The 13,763-nt window shown below is 35.2% G+C and overlaps 1 long non-coding RNA gene across 6 annotated transcripts; it reads right to left on the reverse strand.

The window, feature by feature from the left end:
- Positions 1-3,609: 3,609 nt before the first annotated feature.
- Positions 3,610-9,260, reverse strand: LOC127178099 (uncharacterized). Of its 6 annotated transcripts, none has more exons than XR_007829297.1 (14): positions 8,444-9,260; positions 7,906-7,977; positions 7,728-7,790; positions 7,611-7,643; positions 7,231-7,308; positions 7,067-7,147; positions 6,840-6,917; positions 6,263-6,341; positions 5,550-6,155; positions 5,396-5,440; positions 4,832-5,206; positions 4,635-4,699; positions 4,093-4,193; positions 3,610-3,794 (listed from the first exon to the last, which is right to left on the reverse strand). It is a non-coding gene; the product is annotated as an uncharacterized LOC127178099 (long non-coding RNA). The 6 variants fall into 6 exon arrangements; XR_007829299.1 differs by having other exon boundaries at positions 4,832-5,005; positions 8,448-9,259; XR_007829300.1 differs by having other exon boundaries at positions 4,832-5,005; positions 7,906-7,950; positions 8,444-9,259.
- Positions 9,261-13,763: the final 4,503 nt, after the last annotated feature.

Here is a 13,763-nt window from a genome sequence, read left to right on the forward strand (position 1 = left end):
GATGGCAATATCGTGAGATCACCGCTTATGGTTAACAGTCCCGATTTCAACCTGCAACCATTGCAGCACACCACCTCATTCCAAATATTAGTAACTTGACCTGTAATGAATAAAAGAATATATAAATAACATTGCAGAAGTCACTTTCTATTTTGTAAAATTTTTTACATGACCCAGAAATAAAAAAAAAATTGTTAAAGGAACTCACCTGTTTTCATGGTTTTGACGACAAAACCAAACAGCAATCAGTGCACCAGCAATCACCAGCACAATTCCAGTCACAATTAAAGCAATACCCCAGCCAGGGAAACCGGCTGAAATATAGCCCACATGTAAAAGAAAACAGATGAAAATCGAATTAAGGCATTAAAATGGATATAAAACAAAGCCAACAAATAGTGAATAACAACATTTAAACTGACTTTAGCCTACCATTATGGTTGCCATCTTGTGTTTTCTCAGGGTCTTTCACTTTAGACAAACACACAAAAATGCACGTTATATACTCTGAAAAACAATTTAATAAAAAAGGCCTTACACAAAATCTAGGGCAAGTGCATGGTGTGAGGCTTTATGATGTTTACCTGTGTAATTGACAGTACAGTGCAACTGTAAAAGACAAAAAACAATATATAGTTAGAACCTCACATGTCCTTGATGCATATTCAGATTGTACATGAAATATACAGTTTGTTACTACCTGCATGTTGTCACAGTCAAGTTTCCACTGCAGGTCCTCACAGGTGGCAACTATCAGATTGTTTAGGGTCATAGCCACTACAGATCCTAACTTTTTGCCATCTGAATGAGCAATGCATGTTCCATTCTACACACAGAAGCAAACAAATCATTTCAAACGCGTTATACTTTTTTAATATTATAATTTAACAAAGCAGTCCTAAACAACAAATGTGTGCCCACCTTCTGATACCATGCATATTCGCAGTGTCCAGAGTTCGGGATGTTCATGGGGATCAGGTAAGTGAATCCCTCTGCTGTGCGTAGGGTCTCACATGAGATTTCCTGCTTTGCAGGACATTCTGGTGAACACAAGACACCAATTAATAACATGATATTTTGATAGGTAGACAGAACTAGGTTGATTACTTGCAAATTGTAATCCATTACTGATTCCAAATTACATAACAAAAATAATAGTTAGTAATGTAATCCATTACATTACACATTTTAGGTAATATAATCTGACTATTTTTAGATTACTTTTGACCCAACTCACTTAACACATTAATTTAAATAGGATAATCTTGTACCATATTGACATAATAAAATATATTCAATTTGTTGTTATTAACAACAAGAAGTGCATTAAACATTATACTACATCATTACATCATGGTTTCCAAAACCTTCACAAACACATTTTTGGTTTTTGTGAAGGACCTGCAGGGGGCTTTATGAGTTTCATGAAAAGCCAAAAATTAATTAAATCATTAAAAAAGTACAATTAAAATTAATTATTTTTAAATCAATCAAACCTGCATGTCATATGACCATCAACCAATGTCAGAAAACCAACAAACATGCAGATGTGATATTTAATTATTAAAATACTTATTTTACAATATCAGGGGTACTGGAGGTAAATATATTAGGTGAAAGTGGATCAGATGACAAAGTATGGGCAAAACAAAATTATCACGATAATTTTTTTCATATCAGTCGATATCGATTATTATCACGATAAATGTCAAATCTCTATTTCTTTCAAGTTTAATGTCAGATTTTTGCTCCAAAGTTAAAGTTGTAGTAACCAGACCATTCATTTTCTTTAACAAAATAAATATCTAAATAGAAAAATTAATTTCTGCATGTTCTAATGAGTTGTTTCAAATCAAGAAACAGGTTTTGGGTTGTCTGATGAATTATGATGATGATAATAATAATAATAATAATAATAATAATATACATTTTTTGATAGTAGCTTGAGGTTGCAGAGGTATTTTTTTCTTTTTTCTTTATTCTGACCCAGTTTTTATTTATTTATTTATTTTTTTAAGCATTGGTCCCCCATAGTAGCAAGCATACATTTTAAATCATGATAAACAGTTAAAACCACACATAATAGTACCATGGTGCAGTGAGTGTTACTACAGTAAATCCATGGTAAATTATGGCGGTGTGTAGATTGAAAAGCCTTCTGACTGTCTCGTTGCACACAGCTTTAAACTAGTTTGAATCACAGAGTCATTTGTGTTAATCGCTGAATTCAGGTGTTTCACACTGCACCTCAGAGCGCCGTTTAGTGCTCGCGTGACGGAGCTGTTGACATGTTGCTTGTTCACGTTCGTTCTTCAAATGGAGGCGCGCGGTAGCTGCGCTAATTACGGAAGAGACGCGGTGGCGACCGCAACGCGCTCGGTTTTTTCAGGCGCGTCCGTGCCGCTTCCAGATAATAAATGCATCTTGTATCCACAAGTTTCCTACGCCCTATGAGGCCTTGTGTCAAAAGTGGGAGCGTCTTTCGGTTCAAAGTAAACAAGCCGGACGTGACATTCATTCAACAGTTGACAGAAGTGACGGGCAAGAAAGCTATGAACTCCCCCTTGCAAGCCTGCGCCTCGTCCATTAACGGTATGTAGCGGGACAAGTTATCCCTTACTTTTTAGCGTGAGAAATACAAGGTGTTCCATGAGAGCGTGTGAATTGGTTGAAATGCGTGTCTCACGGCGAATGCGTGAGACTTGAGAGCCCTGAATTCACCACGCTTACAGGCAAGTACAAATCACGTTTTTAAAATGCTACTGATTTTCGCACGATACCTATATGGCTTCGTAGAAAAAGAAGGGGAAAAAACTCTTACCTTCCTTTTTTTCAGAAGCCTGACTATATTCCATAGATGTAATGATCGCGAACATAACTGAAAACAGCGTCTTGCTCCTATCCATCCTTGCAGGCACTGTACAAATGAGGAAATGACGGAGGTAATAATAGGCTTGTTTGAGATGCGCCTTGCCTCCCCTGAAATGTAGGCGAGAGCAGGCGGTTTAAGGATTTTTTGAAAAGACGTCCCTCCGACACGTCCCGTCATGGTTGAAAAATAGTTCCAAAATGAAAGTTGAACCGACGTCTTTGACGTTATCTGGACGTGAACCTGCACGTCTTTTCTGGACGTCCCTGGACGTCTAAATGTGTCATCTTCTGCATGTCTATACTGTGTATTAATTTAATTTAATGTGTTAATATAATTTTAGTATATATGCCTACATATAAAATAGTCACACACCCATTCTGGAGGTTTAGACAACTTAACTTACTACAAGTTCTAAAATGGTCCAAAAACGGTCCAGTCAGACCTGAACGTCTACAAAACGTTTTAACCACGTGTAAATTACAAACAATAACACATTGTTTGTGGACTTAAGCAAGAAGTAGACCGTTCTAATTTACTACAACATACTTTGTGCATATAACATTTTTTAAATGTCTTCCATTTGTTAAACGGCTACTATACAAACATTAAAATAGAAATAGTATAATGTGGGTAATTCTGAGTGTGTAGCAAATTTCTCAAAGATTTACATTAATTTTAAGTAGACATTATTCAAACAAGAACATAACCAAAGTAAAGAATAAAAGTGAACACATATGTATATTTATAATCTTTATTTATTTACTATTATTTCAAAATGTTTACTATAGCACATTTCTGTAGCACAGCTCATTTCTTATAGCCACCACCCCCAGCTTATCCTGGAGCATGTTTTAGGTGTTCCGCCACTGCTGTGTCAATTTCGGAATCTGTGGCAGTTGGACTCCACCTCTTTAGAGCATATCTGAGGGAAGAGAGTATGAATATTTTAAATAAATTGGCAACATTTGAGTTAAATAACATGCACTTATTTTGAAAATGCCTTTATGGTTATACAACTACATTTAAAATACAATGGAACAAGACTTTTCAGTTTCATGAAAGAAGCATTAGTAACAAGTAAGCAATAAGTATTATATGTTATTTTAGTCTAGAATAATCTTATGAACAGGACATTTCTATTAAAGACAGGTGGTCTTTTAAATAAATAATAGACAAGGAACATGAGATTTTTTTTTTTAATGTCATAAGGCCAACATTACCTTGAATTACATAGTACAAAGCTGTAGCTTTGAAAGGCTTTTTGTCATGTTGGCCACCACCCCTCATATTGAATTTGGCCATTAAGGCATTTGACATGACTCTGTGAAAGAAATGATTCAGTATTACTTCACTTCAGAAACATTTTAACATGCGGTCAATATTACAAATTAACAGTAGTGTGCATCATGGCAATGTTCAAATACTCTCACAACCATATCAATCCATCTATCATGTAACAAGTACTCTGAACTATGTCCTTTTCTATATCCAGAATTTTTGTGACAAGTAATGACTCATTCATTGCTTACACTGCTATTATACGGTGATGCCTTGTTTTCAGTCTGCCTAATTGAGTCAGTACTGACATCTTAAAACTTCAACACAAAAACAGGCATGTTTATAAGGAGATATAATAGTGTGTGACAATAAATCATGAACTTAAGTAAAATCAAAGGCTGAGTTTATTATTGTGGCAATCATATACATTGTTCCTGAAATATTATGCAGCAATACACACAAACTATGCAAGGTAAATACATACCTGTTCATGATTTGGTTAACGCAGTCCCTGACAGAAGATCCACCAACTCTGGACAGTTGCTGAACCTAAAAGTGACACCACAATCAAAATAATGTGATATGATATTATAAAAAGTACACAGTTCTCTGTGTGTCTGCTCGTATGTATGTATATACACAAATATAATACACCTATGCTTTGTTAAATTTGGAACTTACACAGATCCACTTCTTTTCATCATCTTTGATGTATTCTTCAAAGGATTTTAGGTCACTCTCTTAATCCAGTCTTTTAAAAGATGATGTAGACTTGCCAGGGTCCAGAATGGCAGATATTCGCTCAAGTTCATCTTTTAAACCAAACAGCATGAAAAAAGACCTTCCTTTGGAATCCTGAAAGAAAAATCAGCACATTAATATATACACACACCCTTCAAACAAGACTACTTAAACTCCAAAAGTGAACATGACACTTGCTGTCACATTTTGTGTTTACGCAGGGCATTAGGCTTGACTGTTTTTTTAGAACCTAAACCAGTCTTCATTGCCTGCTGATTTCGGTGAATATAGGGCTGCAAAAACTGAAGAGCAAGACTGAATTGACAGAGCAAAAACACTGGTATCAATATTGCCATTCGATTTTTAGTTAACAACTATTGAACCTCTAACAAAGGATGATAACAAACTCAGAACATTTACAGACTTTGCTTTACTGTTTTTTTTTTTTTTTTTTACTTTACGGCCAGTGTTGTAAATGTCACATATTCACATCACATTCCTTACTTGCAGTTGACATAGGGTAAGCGCTCCGTGAGGGTCTGGTGCCACCTATTTAAAAATGTAAATAAAAAAATTAATAAAATATATAAGTGTAAAATGTACATTAAATTTTGAATATGACAACCCCATGGCTGGAAAAGACTATTAACATACATACCCTCACTTCTGTGCTCTCTCCGCAATGCAGCTGTCAAGTAGCAACACAACATTAGGAAATGCTGTTATTAGAGTTTCAGGACCATTGTGTACATTATTGAAGGCAGTTTTAACAAGAATGTCTGCCAATGTCTGTCTGTCCAATTCTACATCATCAATTACTGTAGCCATATAATCATTAACGTTGAGTAAATCCAAGGCAGCCAACCCTGATCTTCGAAAGCCACTGCCCTGCTTGTTTTCTAACTATCCATGCCTTACATACTGCTGATTAGTAATGGATCAGTTGTCAATCAGAAGCTGGAAGGGCAGGGACAGCTGGAAAACAAGCAGGGCAGTGGTTCTCGAGGACCAGGGTTGGCTATACCTGTTCTATTCTATATTCAATTGTGAGTATTAAGGCTGCTGTGCATTGACAGACATTGTAGCCCCTATATTTTTAACTGTATGAATTCTGATTCTGAGAAATGTATGTATTTATACATTAGGCTGTGTTGTCATTAAGGTGTAATGTGTATAAAATAAGATGCAACAGCAAAGTTCTCACATACACTGGGGGTCGTCTGGGACTGGGATGGCAATGATGAATTTGGGACTGGAGACAATACTATGTAGACATTAAAATGAAAAGTAAAAAAAAAAAAAAAAAAATAAGAATTTGAATTTAGTTTATGAATCCTCTTTATGTGAATGACATGACACAAATTACAATACCTCATTCGGTTCTGGCACATGGCCTGGAAGAGGGTTCCTGAATTTTTCTGTCTGACAGATGGCTGTTCGTTATGTGACCCTACAAGACAAATCGCACCCTAATGTAAATTAATGAATCACAAAAGACATAAATACATGTTTTAAAAATTTCACAGAAGTTAATCTTTTGAAACATCTTCTAATGTTAATCTTACATTGTGGTTAGAGATTTTAACAGAGCAAACAGACCAAAACTGGCGAATGATCATCTGAAAGTTTACTTAAGGTCTGATGTACTACTTACAATGACAATGGGGTCGTGACCTGAATTGCACCCTTGGAGTGTCAATAAAGTGTCATTAACCATGTAATCTTTTGATTAGTACTACAACATCTTAAAAGTGTTACTTGGACATTCAAAATCATAACATATTCTTCAAATTTTTATAGATACTGTAGCTGGTATTACAAGGCAACATGGAGTAAACATTTATTCTGTAATTGACAGGACTGTGTTTGTCTCGCCCTGTAACAGGGAAAAAGCTACTTTGTGGTCGTACACATTTAGATTGATAATTTTTTAAACATTAGCACTTACGCCTCAACATGTGTCCACGGGTCCACGAGTGTTGTTGATGTTAACCTCGACCTCCACTGGTGTCATGTTGTGCATCCACTGTTGGAAAAAATAAAAGTAATAGAAATAAAGGACCATTTTATCTATGGAATTTTGAAGATGTTTATAAAGAGCTTTGCAATCACTTTAAGTTATATACACATTACCACACTGTGAAAATTAAAAAAAAATAAAAAAAAAAGACATACTTCTGGGGGTAGCCGTTTCATGAGATGTGGGCCTTTGCCTCGGTCTTACTTGAAGATCCAGTAGGGTTTGAGTAAATTGTCCTTCATGGTAATATTAAAAAGAACATGTTAGTTTTAGAGAATTTCACTGTCAAATTGTACTATGAATATATACAGGGACATACATCTGGGGGTAGCCATTTCATGAGATGTGGTCCTTTGCCTCTGTCTTTGAAGATCCAGTGAGGTTGGATTAAATTGTCCTTTGTGGTAATATTACATATGATGTGTTAGTTTTGGAGCATTTCACTGTCCAATTTTACTATTAAACGTTCTAACAATAACATGCTTTTGTCCTATGAATCCACATAATGGAAAGAGGACCCTATTATCCAAAATGAAAGCTCACAAACAATATCTTACATCTAAACCTTGCATACCTGCTGAATGAAGTGATAAAATTACTTGTGCCATGGAAGGGGATATTAATTCCATAACTCAGTAATGATGATATAAAAATCAATTGAGAACTGTAGCACATTCACAGTAATTTTTGGTGGCATACCTGTTCTTTCCTCCTGGAAGTGTGACAGCCCAGCTGTTGATTAAAACATTAAAGAAGTGATGCTATTTGACCGTTATAGTGATTTGCAATTTGCAAATGACTTTAGATATCACATACTTGCTACTGGTGAAGGCGTGAATGTTGATAGGTTTGTACGTGCAGGTGTGATTTGAACATCCACTGAGAACATACAGAGAAACATAGATTAAGGTTCAATGACTATTAAAAGTAAACAGCAATTTTTTTAAAGCATGATTTCTTTTTTTAATATTACACAAAGCAGTCAAAAACTTACAACTTAACATAGTGTTGAACAAGTCAGGGGTCGGGCACGTTGCATCTAAATGTGTTGGGCACACAATTTTACCTTTATCACATACAAGGACATATGACAAATTAGAATATTAACAAATTTATATAAATGTTTAACCCATATCTAAACTGTTTACTGTAAAAATTAAGCAATCAGAAACCTTTTTTTTTCTGTGGTACTTAAGGAATTAGATTTTTATATAAGCACCATAAAGGAGATTACAAACAAAAAAGCTATACAATCTGTGTATTTCTTCGGTACTTTTAAGTTATTGTGAATTAGGAAGTCCTTTCATTTCATTGTGTTATTTTATACAAACATTTTGTGTATACCCTTGACACTTTAGATATGTATTTGTTGTTCAAGCATTAATTTAAAAAAAACTTTTAGCATACTAGCTAATTTTAGCCAAACTCAAACTACGTTTCAGTTGACAATGTGCGCATTATTTCTTCATTTTCCTTCGTGTCAAACAAGTACAACTCGACCACATTAATAAAATACTACAAAATGTACTTACCCACCAGTAGATTTTAGTAGAATAATTTGTAAAGCCTTACAACACACCGATGCGCTTTCCTTGTGTTTATGGAAAGAAAAACGTTAAGGCTTTCTCGCGAGATAATGTATTGTATTGCGAGATAATCTATCCCATCGCGAGATAATCTATCCTATCGCGAGATAATCTATCCCATCGCGAGATAATCTATCCTATCGCGAGATAATCTATCCCACCGCGAGATTTGTTGCAACATCTTGGCAGCACAGTTTTGGTAATCTTCACCCAACTCAGACTTCAAATGTTGACCAGAGATATCTGTTTTATATGTATATGCATAAACTTAAAATAATAAAATCGTATTGAAATTTATGGAAAACGGGTAGAATTATAACTAAAATTCAGTGGCTTTGCAATCACTTAACCATATGGCACTTTGTGAATATTAATTAAACAAGATAGAAATACAAATTACGTTTATTTCATTACGATTTCCTGTTTTTATTTACTTATTTACTTATTTCTTTATTTATTTTGAATGGGTAATGCTTGACTAGACGTGGTCGTCTTAAAACTACTTGGGGCACTTAAATAAAGTATTACAGTAATAATCAAGGTGTAAGCACAATTGCTTTTGCATATTTCATACTGATTTCATACAGGGTCATGATGGACTATAAATGCACGTGTAAAGGACGTCACCTTGTGGACGTCCTCTCACAACTGGTTCACAACAGTGTATGTATTGCACTACACGGAGCTAAAACTTAAAGTAATAATTATATATGCAACCCCAGAGAACTTTATGCATGTACAAACGTATCTGAATGCATTTTTAGGCAGAGTCTGTGTTACATATTTTTACGGATTTATGCCGTCCTACCGCGACTATTTTTGGCCAGGGACACGACGTTGCCGTCGGACCAATGTTAGCTTCAAACGTGGGGCACCATAGAAATCCACTATATAGAGGAAAAATGCTGTAATGTTTTCCTCAAAAAACATAATTTCTTTATGACTGAAGAAAGAAAGACATGAATATCTTGGATGACAAGGGGGTGAGTACATTATCTGTAAATTTTTGTTCTGGAAGTGGACTTCTCCTTTAACAGGCAGTGCAAACATAATCTACATTGATTTGTAAAGGCTATGATGCCATTTATTTAGCTTTCAGTATAGGTTCAGTTCAATTTAAAAAAAAAAAATATTATGCTTTAAAGTCTGCTAAATTTATTATTTTCTTAATTCCGGTTACTGCTTTTATTGTGAATGATCCATTTATGTATATATAATTTATATAATATGCATAGTGTCTAAAAGTTATCAAGGCTCTAATGATTGATGATGACTTCCAAACTTCCATTAGGATTAATATCACCACAAAAACTGTGCGGCAAGAACTTCAAGAAATGGGATTTCATGGCCAAGCAGCTGCATGGAAGCCTCACATCATCTAAATGGCAAGCGTTGGATGAAGTGTGAAAAGCATGCTGCCCCTGTTCTCTTGAGCAGGGGAAGTGTGTTCTGTGTGGTGACAAATTACACACGTTTGGCAGCCTGATGGACGAGTCTGTCCAGGAGATGCCAGGAGAGCATTACCGGCCTGACTGCACTGTGCCAACCTTTTTTTGGACAATGCTATGTGACACAACTTCACAGGCCTGCACAGAGCCCTGACCTCAACCTCACTGAATACCTTTGAGATCAAATGGAATGAAGATTGCGAGCCTTCTCATCCAGCATACGTGTCTGGTCTCACAAATACTCTACTGGGTGGATGGGCAAAAATTCCCACAAAAACACTCTTGTGTAAATTTTTCCCTGAAGTTGTCATAGCTACAAAGTTGAGGACCAGCTCCATATGAAAGTAAGGAATTTCCCCCTTCAGCAGACAGCAATATAAAATCATAGCGCCCGCACACACACACTGGATTCCCTTTGTTCTGAAAATAGGAGGGACACTCGCATGGAGGGAATCCCAGCCAGAACCCTGGTCAAGAAATGTCTGGCAGACAAGATAGCTTTTCAGAGCCAGATCACAAAAATTTCAAGGACTGTATTTATGGTAAAATTTTCAGTGATGTTGTTGTTGATGTAAAATTATGTTAAATTCTGTCATTAATTACAATTTTATCAATGTCCTTACTACCTTTCTGGACCTTGAACGTAGTAGTTGTGTTGCAGGGTCAGAATAAACATTGATTCGATTTCAACCACAAACAATCATTAACAATTCATCATCATCATCAAACTGAGAAGTTTTGTTAGTGACTGAGAACTTACATTGTACATCTACTTTGGGTAACACTTTACTTTAGGGACCAATTTTTACTCTTAACTAATTGCTTATCAGTTTGCACATTACTAGCATATTGTTTACTAGTACTTATAAAATAATGCTTTATTCTTAAAATGTGTTAATATGACTATATTCTACATGCCGTAACCCTACCTCATAGCTAAATTTAACAACTGCTGTATGAATTATTAAGCAGAAAATTAGAAGATTATATTGGCAAAGGTCATAGTTAATGGTTAATAGAGAGAATTGTTGATTATTTTCTGACTTCGGGGAACTAGAGTTGAGAAACCCATTTCAAATATCTTACTCCTTTTTACAGGATACAGTCAAGCCAACATGTGGCTGTTGATCACAGTAAACTCCCACTCCTCTAAAACCACAAGATGAGCTCAAATTAAAATTCCCTCACTATGCATAGTGAAAAACTGTAATAGATTTATAGTGGAAAATTTTTTACATTTGAGTCATTCCACGAAACTGGTACGATTTGAACTTACACATTTTTAGATTTTTTTTTATCAAAATGTGTTAGTTTTCTGAACACCCCACAACATTAATGACATATTTTACTTCGAGAAAATCATATTTTCCCATCTCAGGCATCAAATCCCTATTATTATTGGTCATTATTTTAAGATATGCTCACAATGTTGTTTAGAAGACAGAAGACTTCAGATATGATGTCACTTCCTGTTAATGATGTCACATAAGGATCAGTTCATTATTTTTATGGGTGGAGAATGATTTGTGTAACGGGAGTTGAGGGGTTACTGAGGTACGGAACTAAATAATATGATTTTAATGAATAATCATGAAAAAAAAAGCATTACCAGCAAAAAAGCACAGATATTTATGAGAATGGCAAAATATATGGACCTTTTTCTAATTTCATTATTCATATCCCAAGTAAACTTTCATAGAAGGCCATGAGGGACATGACAAAATAGGTGGTGTAAACGGGGAAAAAAACAAGATGATTTCTAATATAAAGATAAAATGTATGCATTGTTTTAAAACCTTATTAGGGAGACATTTTGATTAATACAAAAAACTTTTAAAAATAGATTTTGGTGACCCAATAGATAAAATACACTTTAAAAAGTAAGAATTCCCTGAATGACACTTCACATTTGATGTTTTTATTTGAAATAAGCCTCTTGTGATGAGTTTTTCATGTGACTTTCTCATCACCACCTGTTTTGGTGGTTGTCAGTACAAAGGTACTAAACAGATATTAATACTTCAGTAGGTTGGTATATTAACATTATAATAGTTAATGAAATACATTTGTTTTTTTACTGCAAATTGAAATGAAATATGTAAAACCTAAAATTCTGCTGTCATATTTTTTATGGTAAAGTGTTATGGTGGCCGTTTTTTTTTTTTTTTTTTTTTTTTTTTTTTTTACAGTAAATATCACCTCTTTTTGTTTTATTTTGTTTTGTTTTGTTTTTTCTTTTTTTACAGCGTAATAACCACAGAATAAATTTAACTTGGGGTGACAAGGGGGACGGGGGTGTGTCTATGGGTAATGTAAGAAAGATGCGTATAGGGCACTTAGGAGGAAACTGTAATAGAGATAGCAGGTTGGCAATAAACTGCATTCTATATACGTTCTATATTCTAACTATGTTCTATAAAGAAACTGCCTACTTTCGGTCATTTTACAGCATGTATATCTCACGTGCACTTACTGAATGACTCCTGCACGTCACCGCGATTGTCTGTACCTTCACTGCAGTCCTCTCCAACTTTACTACACAGACTGATTTGCTTTATCCAGCCGAAAAATATAGTTTGCATATCATTTAGCCATACCACTAAGGCCCGGTTTCACAGACAGGGTTTAGACTAAACTAGGATTAGGCCATACTGTAGTTATTTTTTATAAACATGCTTGAAAAAAAATTACTGGTGGTGTGCATTTTGAGACACAACAAAGGCACTGATATGTTTTAAGATCAGTCAGTGCAAGTTTCTTTCAGTTGAAACAGCTCAGAGGTAGTCTAGGGCTAGGCTTAAGCCCTGTGTGTGAAACCGGGGGTATATGTGATGTTTTGATGTTCCTACTTAACTGAAAAGGAGGCACACATCCCTGAACTAGAATCTAGTGCTACTTGGAACTCTGCAGTAGCTTGGAACTCTACTTTAACATTGACTGGTGACTGGTCAGCAAATGTATTTGCATTGTGGCAAACATTTTTTTTTTATTATTATTATTATTTTATGTAATTTTTAAATACACCCCCTGCTTACTCCCACCACAACAGCTAGGTCTTGTCTTCATATTACTGAGAAAAGCCGGAATGGATTATTTGTTTAATTATAAATTTAGAATGAGGACAGTAGGATTTTCTTCTGCTCTTGTGAATTTATCATTTGGAAATTGAAAATTTTATTGTGTTTTTCTGCTTTCTGTTTTTCAGAGAACAAAAGTGCATGTAACTTCTGTACGGAATATATTCCTGTGGATTATACTATGAGTGATCTAGACATACATACATAAATTACACCCAGTGCCCACCCCAGTGTTGACAGACGGAATTCTTATCAAAGAATACATGGAAGCACTGAGGACGGAGGCAGGCAAGTACTGCCCACTGCCGAAAAAAACAAAAAAAAAAAAACAAAAAAAAGTACTGCCCACTGCAGAGCCGAGGGAGGAAAGCAGAAATGAAGCCAGTTGCATTTCGTCTTCAAAATGAGAAGGACCGCAGCTTTTATCGGTAAATTCTTTGATTAATTTGTTTTACATGTCTATGTATTCATTTCCATTTGCAGTTCTGCTTGAACTACAAAATAACAAGGTTGGCGGAATGGTTTGATCTGCTGTGGTTAGATCGTAGATGGTGAAATCAATCGACGATGTGAAATCAATTGATTGAGTCATACTGTGAGATACACTTTAGTCACACTTTACAACAGTATCTTTTTTACTTTACTCTGAGATGGAAACGGTCCACTATAGTTTAACTGATTTGGACAGCATTAAGCCTTGATCTCCTAACATGTCACGACAAAATTTCACTTTTTTTTCTT

This window comes from Labeo rohita, chromosome 16 (genome assembly GCF_022985175.1).
Source record: "Labeo rohita strain BAU-BD-2019 chromosome 16, IGBB_LRoh.1.0, whole genome shotgun sequence".
NCBI classification, from domain to species: domain Eukaryota; kingdom Metazoa; phylum Chordata; class Actinopteri; order Cypriniformes; family Cyprinidae; genus Labeo; species Labeo rohita.